The following is an 18039-nucleotide window of genomic DNA, read 5'->3' on the forward strand; positions in this document are numbered from 1 at the left end:
ATTTCCACAGCATGACTATGCAGGTGGCATGCAACAACACCAATATTATAACTAATGTACTAGCAAAGCATACAAGACCCAGCCATGTTGCTTTTATTTTCCAGGTGTCTGAACTCAGCCAGCTTCATAAATCATGAGCATTGGACTCAGGAGCCTTACTTGGTAACTCCATCATGTAATGATGCTTGACAAGGTTAATTGTCTTTTTAAGAGACCCACATTATGGATAGGGAAACAATAGACTCCAAATTCATGCCCCTTCTAAGAAGTGAGGGTGGGTAATACAGAGGTAATTGAGGCCACATGTAGATGTGATGGCTGCCATACCAGGGACTGAACTGTGGATCCCCAGAGCTAAATGTATGAGTGTCTATAGATTGAGCTGAAGAACCAGGCTGTCTAGCTGACACTTGTTGTGCTCCATATCACCTGTGGATTAGGCACAGCGGGGAACACACAACACACATTCACCAGTGGGTTACATGGACATGGACAATGCTTAGAAGCGGCTGGGGCAAGCTGAGGCTCGGATACCTGCCCTGCACTGGCTGAGTTCTGTATTTTTGACCCTGAACTGTGCAGCAGATATTTGCTTGGATATACAGGCTGCACGGCATGAAACATCAGGGGATGTGCTTTATATCTGGCCGTTGCCAGAGGAAGAAATGTGAGACGAGGAGCCTTGTCAGCTCAAACCGCAGTGCCCATTAATTTCATACATGTAAAACAATAAAATATACCATTACTATATGTGCTGCCTTTCCTACTAGAGTGGACTGACTGCTATGTGTGTGTGTGTGCGCACCTCTGCCCTCTATTGGAGAGAAGCAGAGCTGCTCACCTCTGTGCCATAGACTTTATACTATTACCAGTTAATGGAGAACCTCCTTTATCTCAAGTGGCCCGTCATTACAAACAGAAGGCTCCCTTCCCACTGAGGTTCCCAGAGGCCCCAGCATGTAGCACTGTGACCGCCACGCAGTCCTAGGCAGCCACAGATTTGTTCCATGCAAACCACCTCACGGAAGGCATTGCAGAGTCAAAATAATCTAAGAGGGCTGGCAGCGTAGTGTACAAATGACAGAAAACCAGCACACAAGGAGATTGGATGGGGAATAAATTATAGCACCGAGTTCACTCGCGGGGCCGAGAATGGGGGAGAGAGGAGTTAGGCAGCATAAAAACGAGGCTATGTTTCCAGATGATAGCTGAAAGGGAAGTCCAAATGAGGAAGGCATTCTATGGCTGGGTAGCTTGTGATGTGGACTAATTGGAGAGAGTCCAGCGGAGGGCAACAAAAATGATCGGGGCACATGACTTACGAGGAGAGGCTGAGGGAACTGGAGTTATTTACTCTACAGAAGAGAAGAGTGAGGGGGGATTTGATAGCAGCCTTCAACTACCTGAAGGGGGGTTCCAAAGAGGATGGAGCTTGGCTCTTGTCAGTGGTGGCAGATGACAGAACAAGAAGCAATGGTCTCAAATTGCAGTGGGGGAGGTCTAGGTTGGAGATTAGGAAACACTATTTCACTAGGAGGGTGGTGAAGCACTGGAATGGGTTACCTAGGGAGGTGGTGGAATCTCCATCCTTAGAGATTTTTAAGACCCACCTTGACAAAGCCCTGGCTGGGATGATTTAGTTGCGGTTGGTCCTGCTTTGAGCAGGGAGTTGGACTAGATGACCTCCTGAGGTCTCTTCCAACTCTAATCTTCTATGATTCTAGGAGCATGGTTTAATTCCTACACGAATCCCACATCCCAAATCTGGATATCCCATGCAGGCGCATAGTCCAAATCACAATCTGTCACAAAGAGCAGGAATGTTCCACCAGTGCCCTGGATACAGTCCTGCAGAGTTAAATACATTTACATGCAGTCAAACTAAAATATTCAGCCTCTCTGACATTTCTTTGTGCACGCCCAGCTGTCATCTCAAGCCAACCATGGCTAAAGCAGAGCTTCTAATCTTCCTCCCCACTTCCTCCTTTCTCAGTCACTGTGGGCAACACCTCCATCCTCCCTGTCACTCAGGCCCATGACCTGGGCATAATCTTTGATCTCTCTCTAGCGCCTCATATCCAGACTGTGTCTAAATCATGCTGATTCTTTCTGCATAACATCGCTAAAATATGGCCTTTCTAATCCATCTCCAAAGCTGAAACTCTCATCCAAATTCTGACCATCTTATGTCTTTGACTGCAACTTCCTTCTCTCGGGCTTTGACTAATGCAGTCTTGCCCCACTCATATCCACTCAGAATGCTGCTGCAAAATTCCTTCCTGTATAGGGAAGACTCGGTGCTTAACTTGGCATTGTGGATCGCAGCATTGTTCCACTGATTCCCTAGGCACCTAAGTCCCTTTGTGGATGTGGGCCATGAAGTTCAGTCCTCTATCATGCAAGATGCAGAGGAGTCTAGTAATGAGCGCCTGCAGGGAGGGACAGATGAGGGCAGAGCCAAATTTTGTCCCCCTCCACAGTATCCTGGGGAGTTAAACAGTTACAAAAAGAAGCACACACTAAACCTTGTTAAAGGTGTGGCAGATGTTGTCCTGTTTGCTTCCAGCCTGCTGTGGATCCAACTCATCAGTGCCCACACTGGGCAGGTACTTGTAACTATAATCCAGCCCATAATGGTTCGGATCTTGGAAACTTTTAATAGAAGGCTCACACTTTAAAAGTTATAACTGACAATAATCCACTGGGAGGTTTAGAAATCTGCCTGGAAAATGTAAAATACTCTACCAATCATATCTGTGTTATTTAATGGAGAGCTATGATAATTTAGTTGGCAGGAATGCCATGCAATAGTCCATAGTAAATTCACTTGAGAATGGGAGACCAAAGGCAGGATATATACCACTGCAGGGGCTCTAAGGGTCCTAAATTTATGTTTTCTTGTAACACTAAAGAGGTTTCTCAACTCATTTTCCATTCTAAAGCCTAAATTTTCAAGACTGAATAAACCATCCCTCGTAAATTGACTGTGTCAAACAAGGAAGCGAGTGTATGTGCATGAAATATAGATTTAATAAATATTCCACAAATATGAGGAAACTGTTGATATATGTCTAGCCCTACCAGTATCCCATCACAGGCCCTTTGACAGGGCTGACTGGTAATATGACATTCCATTTTGTTGGGACTGCTGAGAGCATCCTCTCTCACAATATTTCAGAGCTTCTACTCCCTGATGATACCAGGATGTGCCCAGATCCATAAATATGAAAACTAACAGGGTAAAAAGGGCCTAGTCAAACTTCTTTCTGCGCCTCACTGGGTGGAGTTGAGTTAAGTTAAGTTCCAGGTTGGGTAAATGTTAAGACTTTTTTTTTTCTGTTATCCAAACTGGTTTGGTCACCCCTAGTCTAATGCTTTGCTGTGAGTAAGATTGCAAGTCAATACTTCAACTTGTGTAGCTTAATGTGAGTAAAGGTATCGCAATCTGGCATTCTGCTTCCTAGACTTCCACAGATCCACCAATTCCCACTTTATTGATCTACTTATCCCTCCCCCTATCGCTAAGGGGGGGATCTGATAGAAGTCTAAAAATCCATGAATGGTGTGGAGAAAGTGAACAGGAAAGTGTTGTTTACCCCCTTCACGTAACACAAGAGCCAGGGGTCATCCAATGAAATTAATAGGCAGCAGTTTTTAAATATACAAAGGAAGTACTTTTTTCACACAATGAACAGTCAACCTGTGGAACTCGTTGCCAGGGGTTGTTGTGAAGGCCAAAAGTATAACTGGGTTGAAAAAAAGAATTCACTAAATTCATGGAGGATAGGTCCAACAGTGGCTATTAGCTCAACTGATCAGGAAAACAACCCCTGGTTCTGGGTGTCCCTAAATCTCTGACTGCCAGAAGCTGCGATTTAATGACAGGGGATGGATCATTCAATAATTGCCCTGATATATTCCTTTCTTCTGAGGCATCCAACACTAGCTACTGTCAGGAGACAGGATACTGGGCTAGATGGACCATTGATCTGCCCTCGTATGACCGTTCTTCTGTTCATGGTATCTGAACACTCCCTAAGAGTAAGTATGATACCAAATATGTGTCTCTCTCTTTTTCTTCCCAGTCTGCAAGACGTGAGAGCTAAGCTATTACTGAAAATGTATTATTATTTTATTGACTATTGTGGCATGGCAGTGTTGGAGTGAGTCGCGTTCTGAGGAGAACTGGGTAAAAATGAAAATTGTTTTTATGGAAAATTTTGAAAACAAAACCATTACAAACGTTTCCTGTGACTTTTTCCAAACCCAATCACACTTGCTGAAATTATTTACTTTTTTTCTGAGATTTTGAAAACATGAAAAAAAAAATCACATTTTTGAGTTTCTCCTGGGGGAAAAAAAGATGAATAAGGCCTAGGTGAAAATTTCCCTTGTGGTTGAACAGTCATTTTTCACTACAATAAATACAAATGTTTAGATGAAAACAATAAATATCCATCCTTCTCTAGTTCTGAGAAAGGTTTGGCAAAGAGTGTGGCTTTGTGAGGAGGTTAATGGTCTCGCTTGATTACCCACCTTGTGGGCAGGTGGCCTATGTGTGCATTTGGTGCAAGGAACGTATGGCCCTCAGAGACAGAGTACCAGTTCTTGAGACCAGAGTGGCTGAACTGGAGGAGCTCAGAGAAACAGAGAGGTACATAGATGAGACACAGTAGAGTGGTCCCATACCCAGTCTGGCAGTCTCTCTTCTGTTGAGGAGGAAGAAGGTCTCAGGGAAGGAGAACATTAAGCTGGAGTGGAGGGAAACAATCCCATAGCTGGGACCCTCATTCCAGATGATGTCCTGGTATCCTCTCACACTAAGGATACCCCTCCAGGGGATGGGACCTCAATTATTAGGAAGAGACAGGTAATAGTAACGGGGTGATTGATTATTAATAGGGCCCTGCCAAATTCACGGTCCATTTTGGTGAATTTCATGGTCATGGGATTTTAAAAATTGTCAAGTTCATTATTTCAGAAATTTAAATCTGAAATTTCACAGTGCTGTAATTGTAGAGGTCCTGACCCAAAAAGGAGCTGTAAGGGGGGTTGCAAGCTTATTGTAGGGAAGGTCGTGGTATCACCAGCTTTACTTCTGCGCTGCTGCTGATGGCAGCGCTGCCTTCAGAGCTGTGTGTCTGGAGAGCAGCGGCTGCTGGCTGAAGGCAGAGTTGCCACCAGCAGCAGTAGCGCAGAAGTAAGGATGGCATGGTATGGTATTGCCACCCTTACTTCTGCGCTGCTGCTGGTGAGCCGCTGCCTTCAGAACTGGGCACTTGGCCAACAGTCCAGAAATAAGGGTGGCAATCCCACAACCCCCCTAAAATAACCTTGCATCCCCCCTAAAATAGCTTTGCAACTCCCTTGCAACCCTTTTTTGGGTCAGGACCCCCAGTAGGAGTAACGCCGGTGTCCCCAATGAAATCTGTATAGTATAGAGTAAAAGCACACAAAAAACCAGATTTCACAGGGGCAGACCAGATTTCATGGTCAGTGAGGTGTTTTTCATGGCCAGGAATTTGGTAGGGCCCTAATTATTAGAAAAGTAGATAGTTGGGTTTGTGATGACCAGGGGAACCGCATGGTGAATTGCCTCCCTGGTGCGAAGGTTGCAGATCTCTTGAAATATTTATATAGACTTATGTGCAGTGCTGGGGAGGAGCTGGTTGTTGTGGTAAATGTAGGTATCAGTGACATAGGGAAAGGTAGGAGAGAGGTCCTGGAGGCCAAATTTAGGCTGCTAGGTAAAAGATTAAAGTCCAGAACTTCCATTGTAGTGCTTCTAGTGCTTCTAGTTCCATGTGCAGGGCTGGTTAGGCAGAATTACAGAGTCTCAATGCGTGGATGAAATAATGGTGTTTAGAGGAAGGATTTAGGCTTATTAGGAACATGGGATCCTTTTGGGAAAGGAGAAGCCTGTACAGGAAGGGTGGGCTCCACCTAAACCAAAATGGAACTAAAATGTTGGTATGCAACATTAAAAACGTTGTAGACAAATTTTTAGACAAAGGGTTGGGGGAAAGCCAATAGGTGTGGACGAACACATGGTTTACACAGAGATATTCCTTGGGGAGGATTTGTTAAAGGGGATTCTCAATGTCCTAGAAAAGAGAAGATGATAGAAGAAGATAAAGTAAAGGTAGGAACTGAAGAGAAACAGTCAAACAAAAGAGCCCCATTCTATTACATCACATATAGGCAGACAACTAAATATTGACAAATTTCATAGGCGCTTGTATACAAGTGCTAGAAGTCTAAATACTAAGATGGGTAAACTTGAGTTTCTGGTATTAAATGAGGCTATTGATATGATAAGCATGACAGAAACTTGGGTGAAATGATGATAATTATTGGGATACAGTAATACCAGGATACAAAATATATAGGAACAACAGAGTAGGTTGTGCTGGTGGGTGAGTGACACCATATGTGACAAAAAACGTAGAGGCAAATATAGTAAAATTCTTAAATGAATCAAACTGTACAATAGAATCTCTATGGATAGAAATCCCATGCTTGAATAATAAGAGTATAGTAGTAGGAATATAATACCAAGTACCTGACCGTTACCTGCACAATCTAGGGCACCCCACCTTTACCCTACTGTGGGCTCAAGCTGTAACCTGGTTAATTTAGGCTCACACCCTTACCCATCCTGGGCTCAGAGCAAAATGTGGTCAATGTAGGTACCCACACTTGCCCATCCTGGGCTTAGGGTGTAACCTTCTGCAGGCATAGGTGCTGGAACGCACCTCCTGGCTTGAAGTGGTTTCCATTATACACAGGGTTTACAGTTTGGTTCAATGGCTCTCAGCACCCCCACTATACACATTGTTCCAGCACCCTTGTCTACAGGTTTGTGGGATCTTTTCCCAGTGAAAGAACCTTACACAGTAATATCCTTAACCTCTATTTATTAACAGTTACCAAAGCAGAATGCACACGCTAAGCATACAATGCTCACCACTTGCAATAAGGCAGACACACTTTTCTTTGGTGGCCAGTCAAAACTAAATTGCCTGGGGTTTCTGCACAGTATGGTTGGCAGGGTGTTCCAACGAACTTCCTTTTGCACCCCAGTTGAGATACCGTATATACTCAATCATGAGCCGGTTCGTTTATAAGCCGACCCCCCCCAAGATGGATAAGTAAAAATGGAAAATTTTTATGACCCATTCATAAACTGACCCTATCATTCAGGGGTGAGCAAACTTTGGCTCCCGGGCCATCAGGATAAGACGCTGGTGGGCCGAGATGGTTTGTTTACCTCAAGCGTCTGCAGGCACGGAGGTAAACCTAAGTAAACAAAGTGTCCTGGCGCGCCAGCTGTTTACCCTGACAGTCCGGGACAGCAACTGGTAGGGAAATGTTTTTTGGGGGGAGAAGCTGGGGGTCAGGGGAGTAACCTCTGTGACCACTCCCCAGATGACCCCACCCCTAGCCCGGGACCCCCACGCTCTCCCCATCCCATTCCTTCCCTGGGGAGGGCCAGGGGAGGATGTCTCTGACCTGACTAGAGTTGCTCCGGCAGGCTGGGCAGTGCGGCCGCAACCTACTCTGGCATGCCAGACCGGGCGGCGCGGCCCCAGCGTGCTCCAGCGGCGTGGCCACAGCCTGCTCTGGGGGGCGGGGCCGAGCGGCACGGCTGCAGCTTGCCAGCCCCGGAGCTGCAGATGCTTCGGAGGCTGGGGGGAGAGCAGCGTGGCCAGAAGTCGAGAGACTCTGGCCCCGCCTCTTCCCTTCTTGCTTTGCTGCCTCTCCTTGCTCCTTCTGTTGGGGGGAGGGGCTGTGTCCCACCTCTCCCTCTCTATACCCGTTCATAAGCCGACCCCCTTCTCTGGTGCTTCCCTTTTTTACTAAAACAATTCGGCTTATGAACGAGTATATACTTGGGTGCTATTTAGTGATAACTTAACCAATAATTTTACACTGACGTGCTACAAAACTGTATTTTCACCAATCCTAGCCCATTACGAAACAATTCTTTAGCCAATCAGACTCCACCACATTAGTTGATTTAAATCTTGCCAAATTAGTTATGCAACAGACAGAAGTAATTAAAGAATCAGACAGAGACCATACCAATAAATAATAGAGAAGTAGGGACCATAAAGGCCAAACAATAGAGAAGTCTATATTTCACAATCACAACTGTTGATGAGTGGTTTCTTGCCAGACAGAATGTTATTGAACAAAGTTTTCTTTAAACTTAAGATCTGTTTCTTTGTCTGGTGATGGAGGGTAGGACAGGAGTGCCTTCTTAACAGCCCAATATTATACTCTGTCTTCTGCTTTTACTGCAGAAAAAGGCCTCAGACGTTACATGACCAGGATGGTGATGGTGATTGTGAAATACTCATCGAGATTAGAGAGGCTACAAAAACAGAGAACTCATTAACAATAGGGGATTTCAATATTCCATACTGATTGGGTACATGTCACCTCAGGAGAGGATTCAGAGATAAATTTTTTAGACACCATTTATGACTGCTTCTTGGAGCACCAAGTTCTGGAGCCCACAAGGGGAGGTGCAATTCTTGATTTATTCCTAATTCGCGCACAGTATTTGGCCCAAGAGGTGAATATAGCTGAATCACTCGGTAATAGCAAGCATAATGTAATTACATTTAACATACTTGGGGTACAGGGAATGCCAAAGAAAACCACCACAGTACTAATTGATTTCAAAAAGCAGAACTACACAAAAATGAGGAAGCTAGTTAAACAGAAATTAAAAGGAACAGTCACAAGAGTGAAATGCCTGCAAGCTGCATGGAAACTTTTTTTAAAAACACCACAATAGAGGCCCAAACTCAATATATGTCCCATTTTACACTCCCGCTCAAAAAAATTCACTATGGGTAAACAACAGAGTAAGAGAGGCTGTTAGAGACAAAAAAGCATACTTTAAAAATTGGAAGTCAAATCCTACTAAATAAAATGGAAAGGAGCATAAACTCTGGCAAGTTAAGTGTAAAAGTATAATTGGGCAGGCCAAACCAGAATTTGAAGAACAACTAGCAAAATACACAAAAACTAACAGGAAACATTTTTTAAGTACATCAGAAGCAGAAGCCTTCCAAACACAGTGGGACCACTGGACAATCAAGCTGCTAAAGGAGCACTCAAGGAAGACAAGTCTGCTGTGGAAAAGCTAAATGAATTATTTTCATTGGTCATCACTGCAGAGGCTGTGAGGGAGAATCCCACACCTGAGCCATTCTCTTTAGGTAACAAATCTGAGGAACTGTCCCAGATTGAGGTTTTGGAACAAACTGATACATCTAACAGTAGTAAGTAACCAGAACCAGATGGTATTCACCCAAGAGTCCTGAAGAAACTCAAATATGAAACTGCAGAACTACTAAGTGTGGTACGTAACCTATCCCTTAAATCAGCCTCTGTACCAGATGACTGATGGTGGAAGACACACTTTTAAAAAGGCTCCAGAGGAGATCCTGGCAATTACAGGCCAGTAAGCCTAACTTCAGTACAAGGCAAATCGGTTGAAAATATAGTAAAGAAAAGAAAGATCAGACACACAATATGTGGGAGAAGAATCAACACAGCTTTTGTAAAGGGAAACCTGCCTCAATCTGGGGCTGTTTCATCCTTCCAAATATTCTAGTGATTGTTGGCAAATGATGGAAGGGACGTTTAAAAAGTGACTGTGTTCTGATTAATGACATGATGGATTCCTGATCCGGCTTGACCCTGCCCTTGACTCAGTGGAGATATATCTGTGGAAAGGTTATCATCAAAGTAAGATACCAAATGAGATCACCAGGAATGAATAAAACTGCGTGTCATCTCAAAAGACCAATGATGATTTAACATCAGAACACTACTGAGTATCCCTGTTCATTACACTTTCAGTATGAACCGATTCTGTATAGCAAAGGCCGTTTCTTATTAGGTAGCCCATGTGAAGGCAAGTAAAGCAAATCTATCTTCTATAAATAAACTGTGCACATTAAAATAAAATATTGTAACTTTGTTTGTGCATTATGAGGGATACCTTTCTTATTTACAAGGCCTTTTTTCCCCCTGGAATGTAGACATTGAAGGTTCTACAATTCGTAATCTACTTGCAGCATAATTGATACTTTGTTCTGTGTTAAGAATATTAAACAACTTGTCTCCAGGTCACTGTTGATTTTTTATTTTAGCGTTTTCAGGATTGGTTTTTTTTTTAAATAATTGAGGAAGTGTTTTATTTTATTTTTTTTCTCTTCAAGATTACGGAATGACTGGGATGTACTACGTTTGGCATAGATTCAAAGGCAGAAGGTATTTTTAAGACACCTGAGATGGATAGATAGCTCTGGGTGCTTCCTGTACCAGGAAGATTGAAGGTTAAATAAGAAAGAAATATGGAGGGTTAAATAAATATATAAAGCAATGATTGGGGTCTGGAGCCACCGATCCGGGAGAAAAGATTTTAAAAAGGAAAAAAAAAATAGGTTGATTAAATAATGGCTAAAAAGGTAGATGTGATAGTCTGCATATATTTTACCTTTTGTGAACGCCTATTGAATTCAATGGGACTACTTTTGGAGTAAGATGACACCCAACACAAATTCAGGTACCAGAAATTGGTTTGTGATAGGGTGTACAAACCCTGCACCAGGGTTTAAGGAGTTGGTATAGGCTTGAGTAGCTCTGCCCTTGCCACACCTGCAAGTCATGTCAGGACTGGAGGAAGAATTAAAAAGGGGAGAAGCCCAGCTGCTCTGGAAAAAAAAGACAGACCTTTAGTCCCCTCAGCAGATGGGGTGAGGCCTGGTGATGATCCAAACATCAGGACAGTGGTTTAGGATGTCAGAGACCTGGATTCAGTTCCCTGCTCCACCATAGACTTCTTGTGTGATCTTGGGCAAGTCATGTAGCCTCTATCTGCCTCAGTTCCCCATCTGTAAAATGGGGATAGTAATGCATCGTAACTCTCAGGGATGTTGTGAGGAAAAATATATTAAAGGTTGTGAAATTCTTTGAGATCTACTCATGAAAATTGTTATATAAGAAATAGGTATTATTTTAGGCTTCTCTGGCCTATTTCAGCACCTTTAGAGAACGGTGGACTGGTCTATACACAATTACCTAAAGAAAATTTCTGGTGGTTGAGGTACTGAACTGGATTATGGCTTGCCTGAGACCCGTGAAAAAAAGAGAGGCTGACAACATGTTTAGGACTGCTTTTTCTTGACTTCTTTATTTTTGCTTCCTCAGAATACTGGAAGGGGTAAGCTGTGGAGATACTCAGCCACAAAACGGAGTGTCTGTCCTTTTGCCAGTGATGCTACCTGCCCCTAGAGGATGAGAGCCTGAGGTAGTACATGACCCTGGCACACCCCATGGGGGTGCTGCAGAGGGATTAGGCCCTTGACTATGCCATAAGAAAGAAGATGACCTCTTGTTAAGAGGGCCCAAGGAGTTAACAAAGTTGGTCAGCAAAACATTTGGGTTCAATGTCAGGAAAATGTTCCTAATAGTAGGGTGACCAGACAGCAAATGTGAAAAATCGGGATAGGAGTGGGGGGTAATAGGAGTCTATATAAGATAAAGACCCCAAAATCGGGACTGTCCCTATAAAATCAGGACATCTGGTCACCCTACCTAATAGTGAGATTATCTATTAGACCATGAACAGTCTCCCAAAGGGAAATGGTGGGGATCCTATCACTTGATGTTTCTAAATGAGAATGAACAAAGCACTAGAAAATATATATCAGGAAGCAGTCCTTTTCTGGACTCCGGCATATTGTTGATCTCAAAGGTCTAAGTCTGGCATCACTGACACCTGATGGGGTGATTTCTGTGATTGGAATGTTAAAATCCCTAATTGCAACATGTTTAGGTAGGATAAAGTGGGTAAAAGAGGGATGTGGTTGGGCAGGGGGAGGAGGGCAGGGGCTCTGCATTAAGGACACCATTACCTGTTTCAGAGTTATTGATCACTTAGAAGCCTAGGATCTTGAATATACATGGATCAATGTGCTAACTAGCAAAGTTCAGGACGGGTACTAATGAAGGGTCTGTTAGAGATCACCTAATCAACCAGTGAACAGGATGAGTTAAGCACCTGTATGTAATGTATAGAAAGAAAAAATATATATATAGGGGACTTCAATTGGGGAGAGAGATGCTAGAGGTCTCATGCAGCCGGTAGTAAAATGTCATTAGAGTTTCTAAAAATTATAAATGGAAATTTTCTACCACAAAGGGTATCACAGACAACATGAGGTAACTCTATTTTGCACCTCCTTATGATGGATAAAGATGAACTAATCACTGGACTAGAAGTTGGTATTTGCATAGGGACCATGACCTGATTACATTCAGTACAGGCAAACATGACAATCCCAATCAGTAATAAATATATATGTATTTGCTGCTTCCAAAGGGCTGCTGAAGAAATTTATGAGTGAAATTGGGACAAAAAATTTAGATGGAGAAATCTGAATGAAAAGTGGGACTTCTTTAAGAAGAGTTTATTAAATGCTGAAAAATCCATTATTCCAGTCAAGAAGAAGACAACTTTAGCTAAAAGCCCATCATCATTCAGTGATGAGGGGAAGGCAACAATTAGAAATAAAAGGCAATATATAACAAATGGACAAAGGGGAAATATATTGTGAACTACACCTCTACCCCGATATAATGCTGTCCTCGGGAGCCAAAAAAATCTTACCGTGTTATAGGTGAAACCACGTTATATCGAACTTGCTTTGATCCGCCGGAGCGCGCAGCTCCGCCTCCCCCAGAGTGCTGCTTTGCCGCGTCATATCCGAATTCGAGTTATATTGGGTCGCGTTATATCGGGGTAGAGGTGTATATACATTAGAAGCTATGAAGTGCAGAAAATTGATAAGGGGAGCTAAAGGCATCAGGCAAAACTCCATGACTGGCAGGGCTAAGAACAATACATAGGATTTTTTTAAAGTATTTTAGGAACAGAGCAAATCTCAGTAATGGTATAGGCCCATTAATAATAGATGGAGATGGTGAAATTGCTACTAATGATGCAGGAAAAAGTGCGAGTGTTCCATAAATATTTCTGTTCTGTATTTGGAAAGCAGCAGAATGATGTACTCATATCATATGAGGATGATGGAGAACTTTCTGGTCCATTAACAACTGTGGAGAATGTTAGAGATAACAATTTTTAAATCAGAAGGTCTGGATAACTTGAACCCAAGAATCCTGAAAGGGTTGGCTGAGGAGATATCTAGCTCACTGGTGTTAATTTTGAATAAATCATTGCATTTCAGAGAAATTCCATCAGACAGTTTTTAAAAAGGATGATGAAAAATTGGAGAGGGTTACAGAAAAGACCCACAAAAATGATCAAGGACTGGAGAAAACATTTTATAGTGAGAGATTTATAGAGCTCAATCTGCTCAGATTATCAAAGAAAATTGAGAGGTGACTTGATTACAGTTTACAAGTACCTTTGTGGGGGTGAGGGGGTGAAATACTGATTACAAAAGGACTCTTTAGTCTAATGGAAAAAAAGAAAAACAAGAACACTGGTTGGAAGCTGAAGCCAGACAAATCCAAATTAGAAAGTAAGCACAATTTTTTTTAATATTGAGAGTGACTAACCACTGGAATAAACTCCCAGGGGAAGATTCTCCATCTCTGATGTCATCAAATCAAGATTGGATGCCTTTCTGGAAGATACCTGTTAGTCAAACACAAGCTATTGGGCTCCATACAGGGGTAATTGAGTGAAATTTAATTGTCTGTGATAAACAGGAGATCAGACTAGATAACTAGGGGTTACAGTGGAGGAGAAGCTGGATATGAGTCAACAGTGTGCCCTTGTTGCCAAGAAGGCTAATGGCATTTTGGGCTGTATAAGTAGGGGCATTGCCAGCAGATCGAGGGACGTGATCATTCCCCTCTATTCGACATTGGTGAGGCCTCATCTGGAGTACTGTGTCCAGTTTTGGGCCCCACACTACAAGAAGGATGTGGAAAAATTGGAAAGAGTCCAGTGGAGGGCAACAAAAATGATTAGGGGGCTGGAACACATGACATATGAGGAGAGGCTGAGGGAACTGGGATTGTTTAGTCTGCAGAAGAGAAGAATGAGGGGAGATTTGATAGCTGCTTTCAACTACCTGAAAAGGGGTTCCAAAGCGGATGGATCTAGACTCTTCTCAGTGGTACCAGATGACAGAACAAAGAGTAATGGTCTCAAGTTGCAGTGGGGGAGGTGTAGGTTGGATATTAGGAAAACCTTTTTCACTAGGAGGGTGGTGAAGCACTGGAATAGGTTACCTAGGGAGGTGGTAGAATCTCCTTCCTTAGAGGTTTTTAAGGTCAGGCTTGACAAAGCCCTGGCTGGTATGATTTAGTTGGGAATTGGTCCTGCTTTGAGCAGGGGGTTGGACTAGATGATCTCCTGAAGTCCCTTCCAACCCTGATATTCTATGATTCTATGATCCCCCTATGAGAGTCAGCTTGTATTTAATTCTTTCAAGCGAGATTTCTATTTCAGCAGGTTCCACTTAACTGAGGCAAAGGATTTCAAGTGTAAGACAGCAGAATGGTAACTTATTTAAGAACAGCCACTTCTTAAGGGTTGGAGTTAATACAACCTTAGTCATGCAGTCTCTCTCCTTATTCCAAAGACAAAGTACCCGGTCCAACTTCCTGTCCCTTTGCGGTAGAGAGGGGAGAAGGTAGAGCACTTCTTACTCTGAAAAGGTAGCATCCCACTGCTGTTTGTATTAAGCTGTTCCAATTGGGTCCAAGTCTTTAACAGCCAAGAGTCCTTATTATGCAGTGACTCTTTGATGGCCAATATAAAAAGAGTTGGTGGAAACTCTCCATCTGGTTTCTAAGAGACAGGTGCCACCATCAAATCAAAACACCACCAAAATTCACCAGCCTTGTTCTAAACCCGTTGAATAGAGTTTACATTCATTATAGGTGAAGGTTTCCCCTTTTTATTTTCCTTAATCTACCATCATCCTGGGAGGGCCTTTAGATCAGTTACAGTGAGGGAATGTGAAGTATACTGACCAGGACTGGCTCTTTCTGTACAGCATATTGGCAGAACGGATGGGTGCTTGGGTAGAAGACAATTGAGTTCATTTGGCTAGGAAGGATAGGTATTTTGCATTTTGAGAGAAGCAACAAAAAAAAATGCTGATTCTTCTTGTACCATTAAAAAAACTAAAACAAAGAAAAACCTCCTGCAATATAAATCCTCTTTGAAGAGAATAACAGGGAATGGTAGATTCCATTAATTTGCTTCCACATGTATTAAAGTTACTTGCCTTCATTGCCTTCCCTTTTACAATTTAAAAAAAGAACATGCTTTGATATAGGAATTCCATTGTAAAATCCTCGGTTCTGCTGAAGATTTGATCCGAGCACACTGCAAGCTTACAGAAGCAATGTGATATATCGTGAGGTGCTTATTGTAATGCAACATGACACTGTGATATACAGGAAAGCAAATGATTTTATTTCCCTCTGATTGGAGGATGTCCGTTTTCCCTTTTGCAATGTGATCTAAATTTATTGTGATGGACGGACGTGGCGATAATAACAAAACATTCGCCTTGTTCGCTAACTAAAGGAAAATACAATTGAGTATATAGCCAGGTTATTTTATTTTTGGATAATCAGCTCTGTAAACTTCGAGTTTTTCTCCTAAAACAATTCTAAGGGGTAAAATTAATGATTGACTTTAATAGTCCTTAAAGCTGGGATGGTGGATGGCTTTGGTAATAGAACTATTTTGGATGTTTGGTTTGGTTTCTTTTCCAAAGCTTAGCCGGCTTGTCATTTCCATGTCTCCCATTCCAGTCTAGCCAGATCAGTAGTGACAAAAAGATCATGACTCTCTGCCAAGTGTCCAGTGGTATGAATGAAACAAGCTGATGGATGTCCATGTAGATATCATGCTCACGTGTCCACAGCACATAAACCTCCCCAGCCACTGGAAGAGGCAGCATTCTGTAATGCTTCAAATGACTGACAGAGGCTGAAATATCTTCTCTCCTTTTGCAACAACACCCACATGCCCGAGAAGTGCTAGGCACAGGACACTCACGCAAGCACATTCCAGAAGGCTGGTATCAGAACATCCTGATACTACGTATGCTACAAACACACTCCCCAGAGATAACAGGAACAAGTTGACCTCTCTTAAAGATAAGATCAGGATGACAGGGTGATGAATAGAGATGTTTTGATCAAACCAACATGTATAAGGTAAAGGGTGATAGCTAACCATGTCAGAGGGGCAATACATAACTTGTTTGTATCCATGTATAAAGAGGAGTCTCAGAGGGGTAGGGTGACCAGATAGCAAGTGTGAAAAATTGAGACAAGGGGTGAGGGGTAATAGGTGCCTATATAAGACAAAGCCCCGAATATTGGGACTGTCCCTATACAATTGGGACACCTGGTCACCCTACAGAGGGGGTGTCTTTGTCTGGCCTAAGGGGGAATGCAAAGTCCTGCCATTCACTGAGTTGGTCCATTGTCACGGGCATACATATGTTAGTGTACCTGTAACCATTGGGCTGGGGCATTAGTACCGTGCTTCGTGGACAATGAACCTGGCTGGGCGCCTTTGCTACAAACCAAGTCTTATGGTCTTATTGGGCAGTTCGATAGACATCTCCTGTGTTGGTTATCTGTGCAGAGCAGAGACAGCACACAGCAAGAACACACATGCAGCCAACAACTAGCTTCAAGAGGGTCCCTCTTGCTCAAGGTTGCTACACGTTGGTGGGGAAATGGGTGTGCGGGGGGGTGAGAGGATGGACACTGCAGAGCCACTGCCTGTTCTGAAACAGTTCCATATCTAAATAAAGGTCTTCAGTCTCAAGGACGACCTATCACCTGGCATGTTTTAACACTAAATCCACTTAAATACTGTTAAATGACCTTGGTCTCTTTATTGGTGGTTTGGCACAAGTAGACAGAGTGCCAGAGTGAAGACATGAGATCAGTAAACAACAGAACAACATGAATGTATCACTGTAAGAGGGTAAAGAGGCACTCCCCTTCTGCTGCTCTGGTACAAACTGTATCCTCTCTCCCTGAGACAGGAAACACAATTCTACTTCCTCTCAGAGGTTCTTCCTGAGAAGGGTTGTTTCTGTCTGGGAGGAGCCACGCCCGTTAGGGGGTTGGTCTGTGAATATGCCATATACACACATATCTAGCCAACAGAGTATATATATTATGATGACAAAAGTATAAATATTTTCAAAAACTATATGTCACAATCTGGACCCAATCAAAAGTTGCACAGTGGCAAACTGAAAATGAAAATATGTTTTTCTTAATGGAAATTTTTCATAAAAAGTAAAGCACCAAAAACATTTTGATAAAATTCTTCACTTGCATGAACAGTTTTGTCAATTTTTTAAAAAATATATATTTTGGTGCTTTAATTTTAGTTAAAATTTTCCATTTAAAAATATTTTTATTTTCAGTTTGCCACTCTGTCCGTGTTATCCTGATTCTTTGATTGGGCGCGTGTGCACATAAATACATGATACGCTCTCTCAAGCTATGTCACATGCTTTTTTTTCGTTTCTTTTTTGTGTGTGTGTGTGTGTGTGGTTTGAAAACTTTTTGGTTTTAGAACCCATGAAAAATTTCACAAAATACCAAATAGTCCCCAAACTTCAGAATAGACTCATTTTTATATTTTCAAAATTTTCATGAAAAAAGGAAAATGTCTGACCAGCTCTAGTGGAAAACACTGACCTCTAGTGGATGGAACCAGAGTTGCTCAACTCTGTCTCATAGGCTATATACTGCTAAAAGCTAATGGGCAGTCCCATTCAGCTAAAGCACCTTTATTTTTTGTAGAGCAGGAAGATCTGCGTTCTACTACCACTGCCCTGATGCCGTTCTACACCAACAATTACGGATTTGTTATGCCAGTTATAAAAGTGAAAAAATTCACCTGGGAAACACAGCACAGGGAAGCTATGTAGGGCACCATCCTCTTAAAAGTGAACTTTATTGTGTCCAACAAATGAAATACTGAACAGC

Source organism: Emys orbicularis, chromosome 6 (assembly GCF_028017835.1).
Source record: "Emys orbicularis isolate rEmyOrb1 chromosome 6, rEmyOrb1.hap1, whole genome shotgun sequence".
Classification (NCBI taxonomy): Eukaryota; Metazoa; Chordata; order Testudines; family Emydidae; genus Emys; species Emys orbicularis.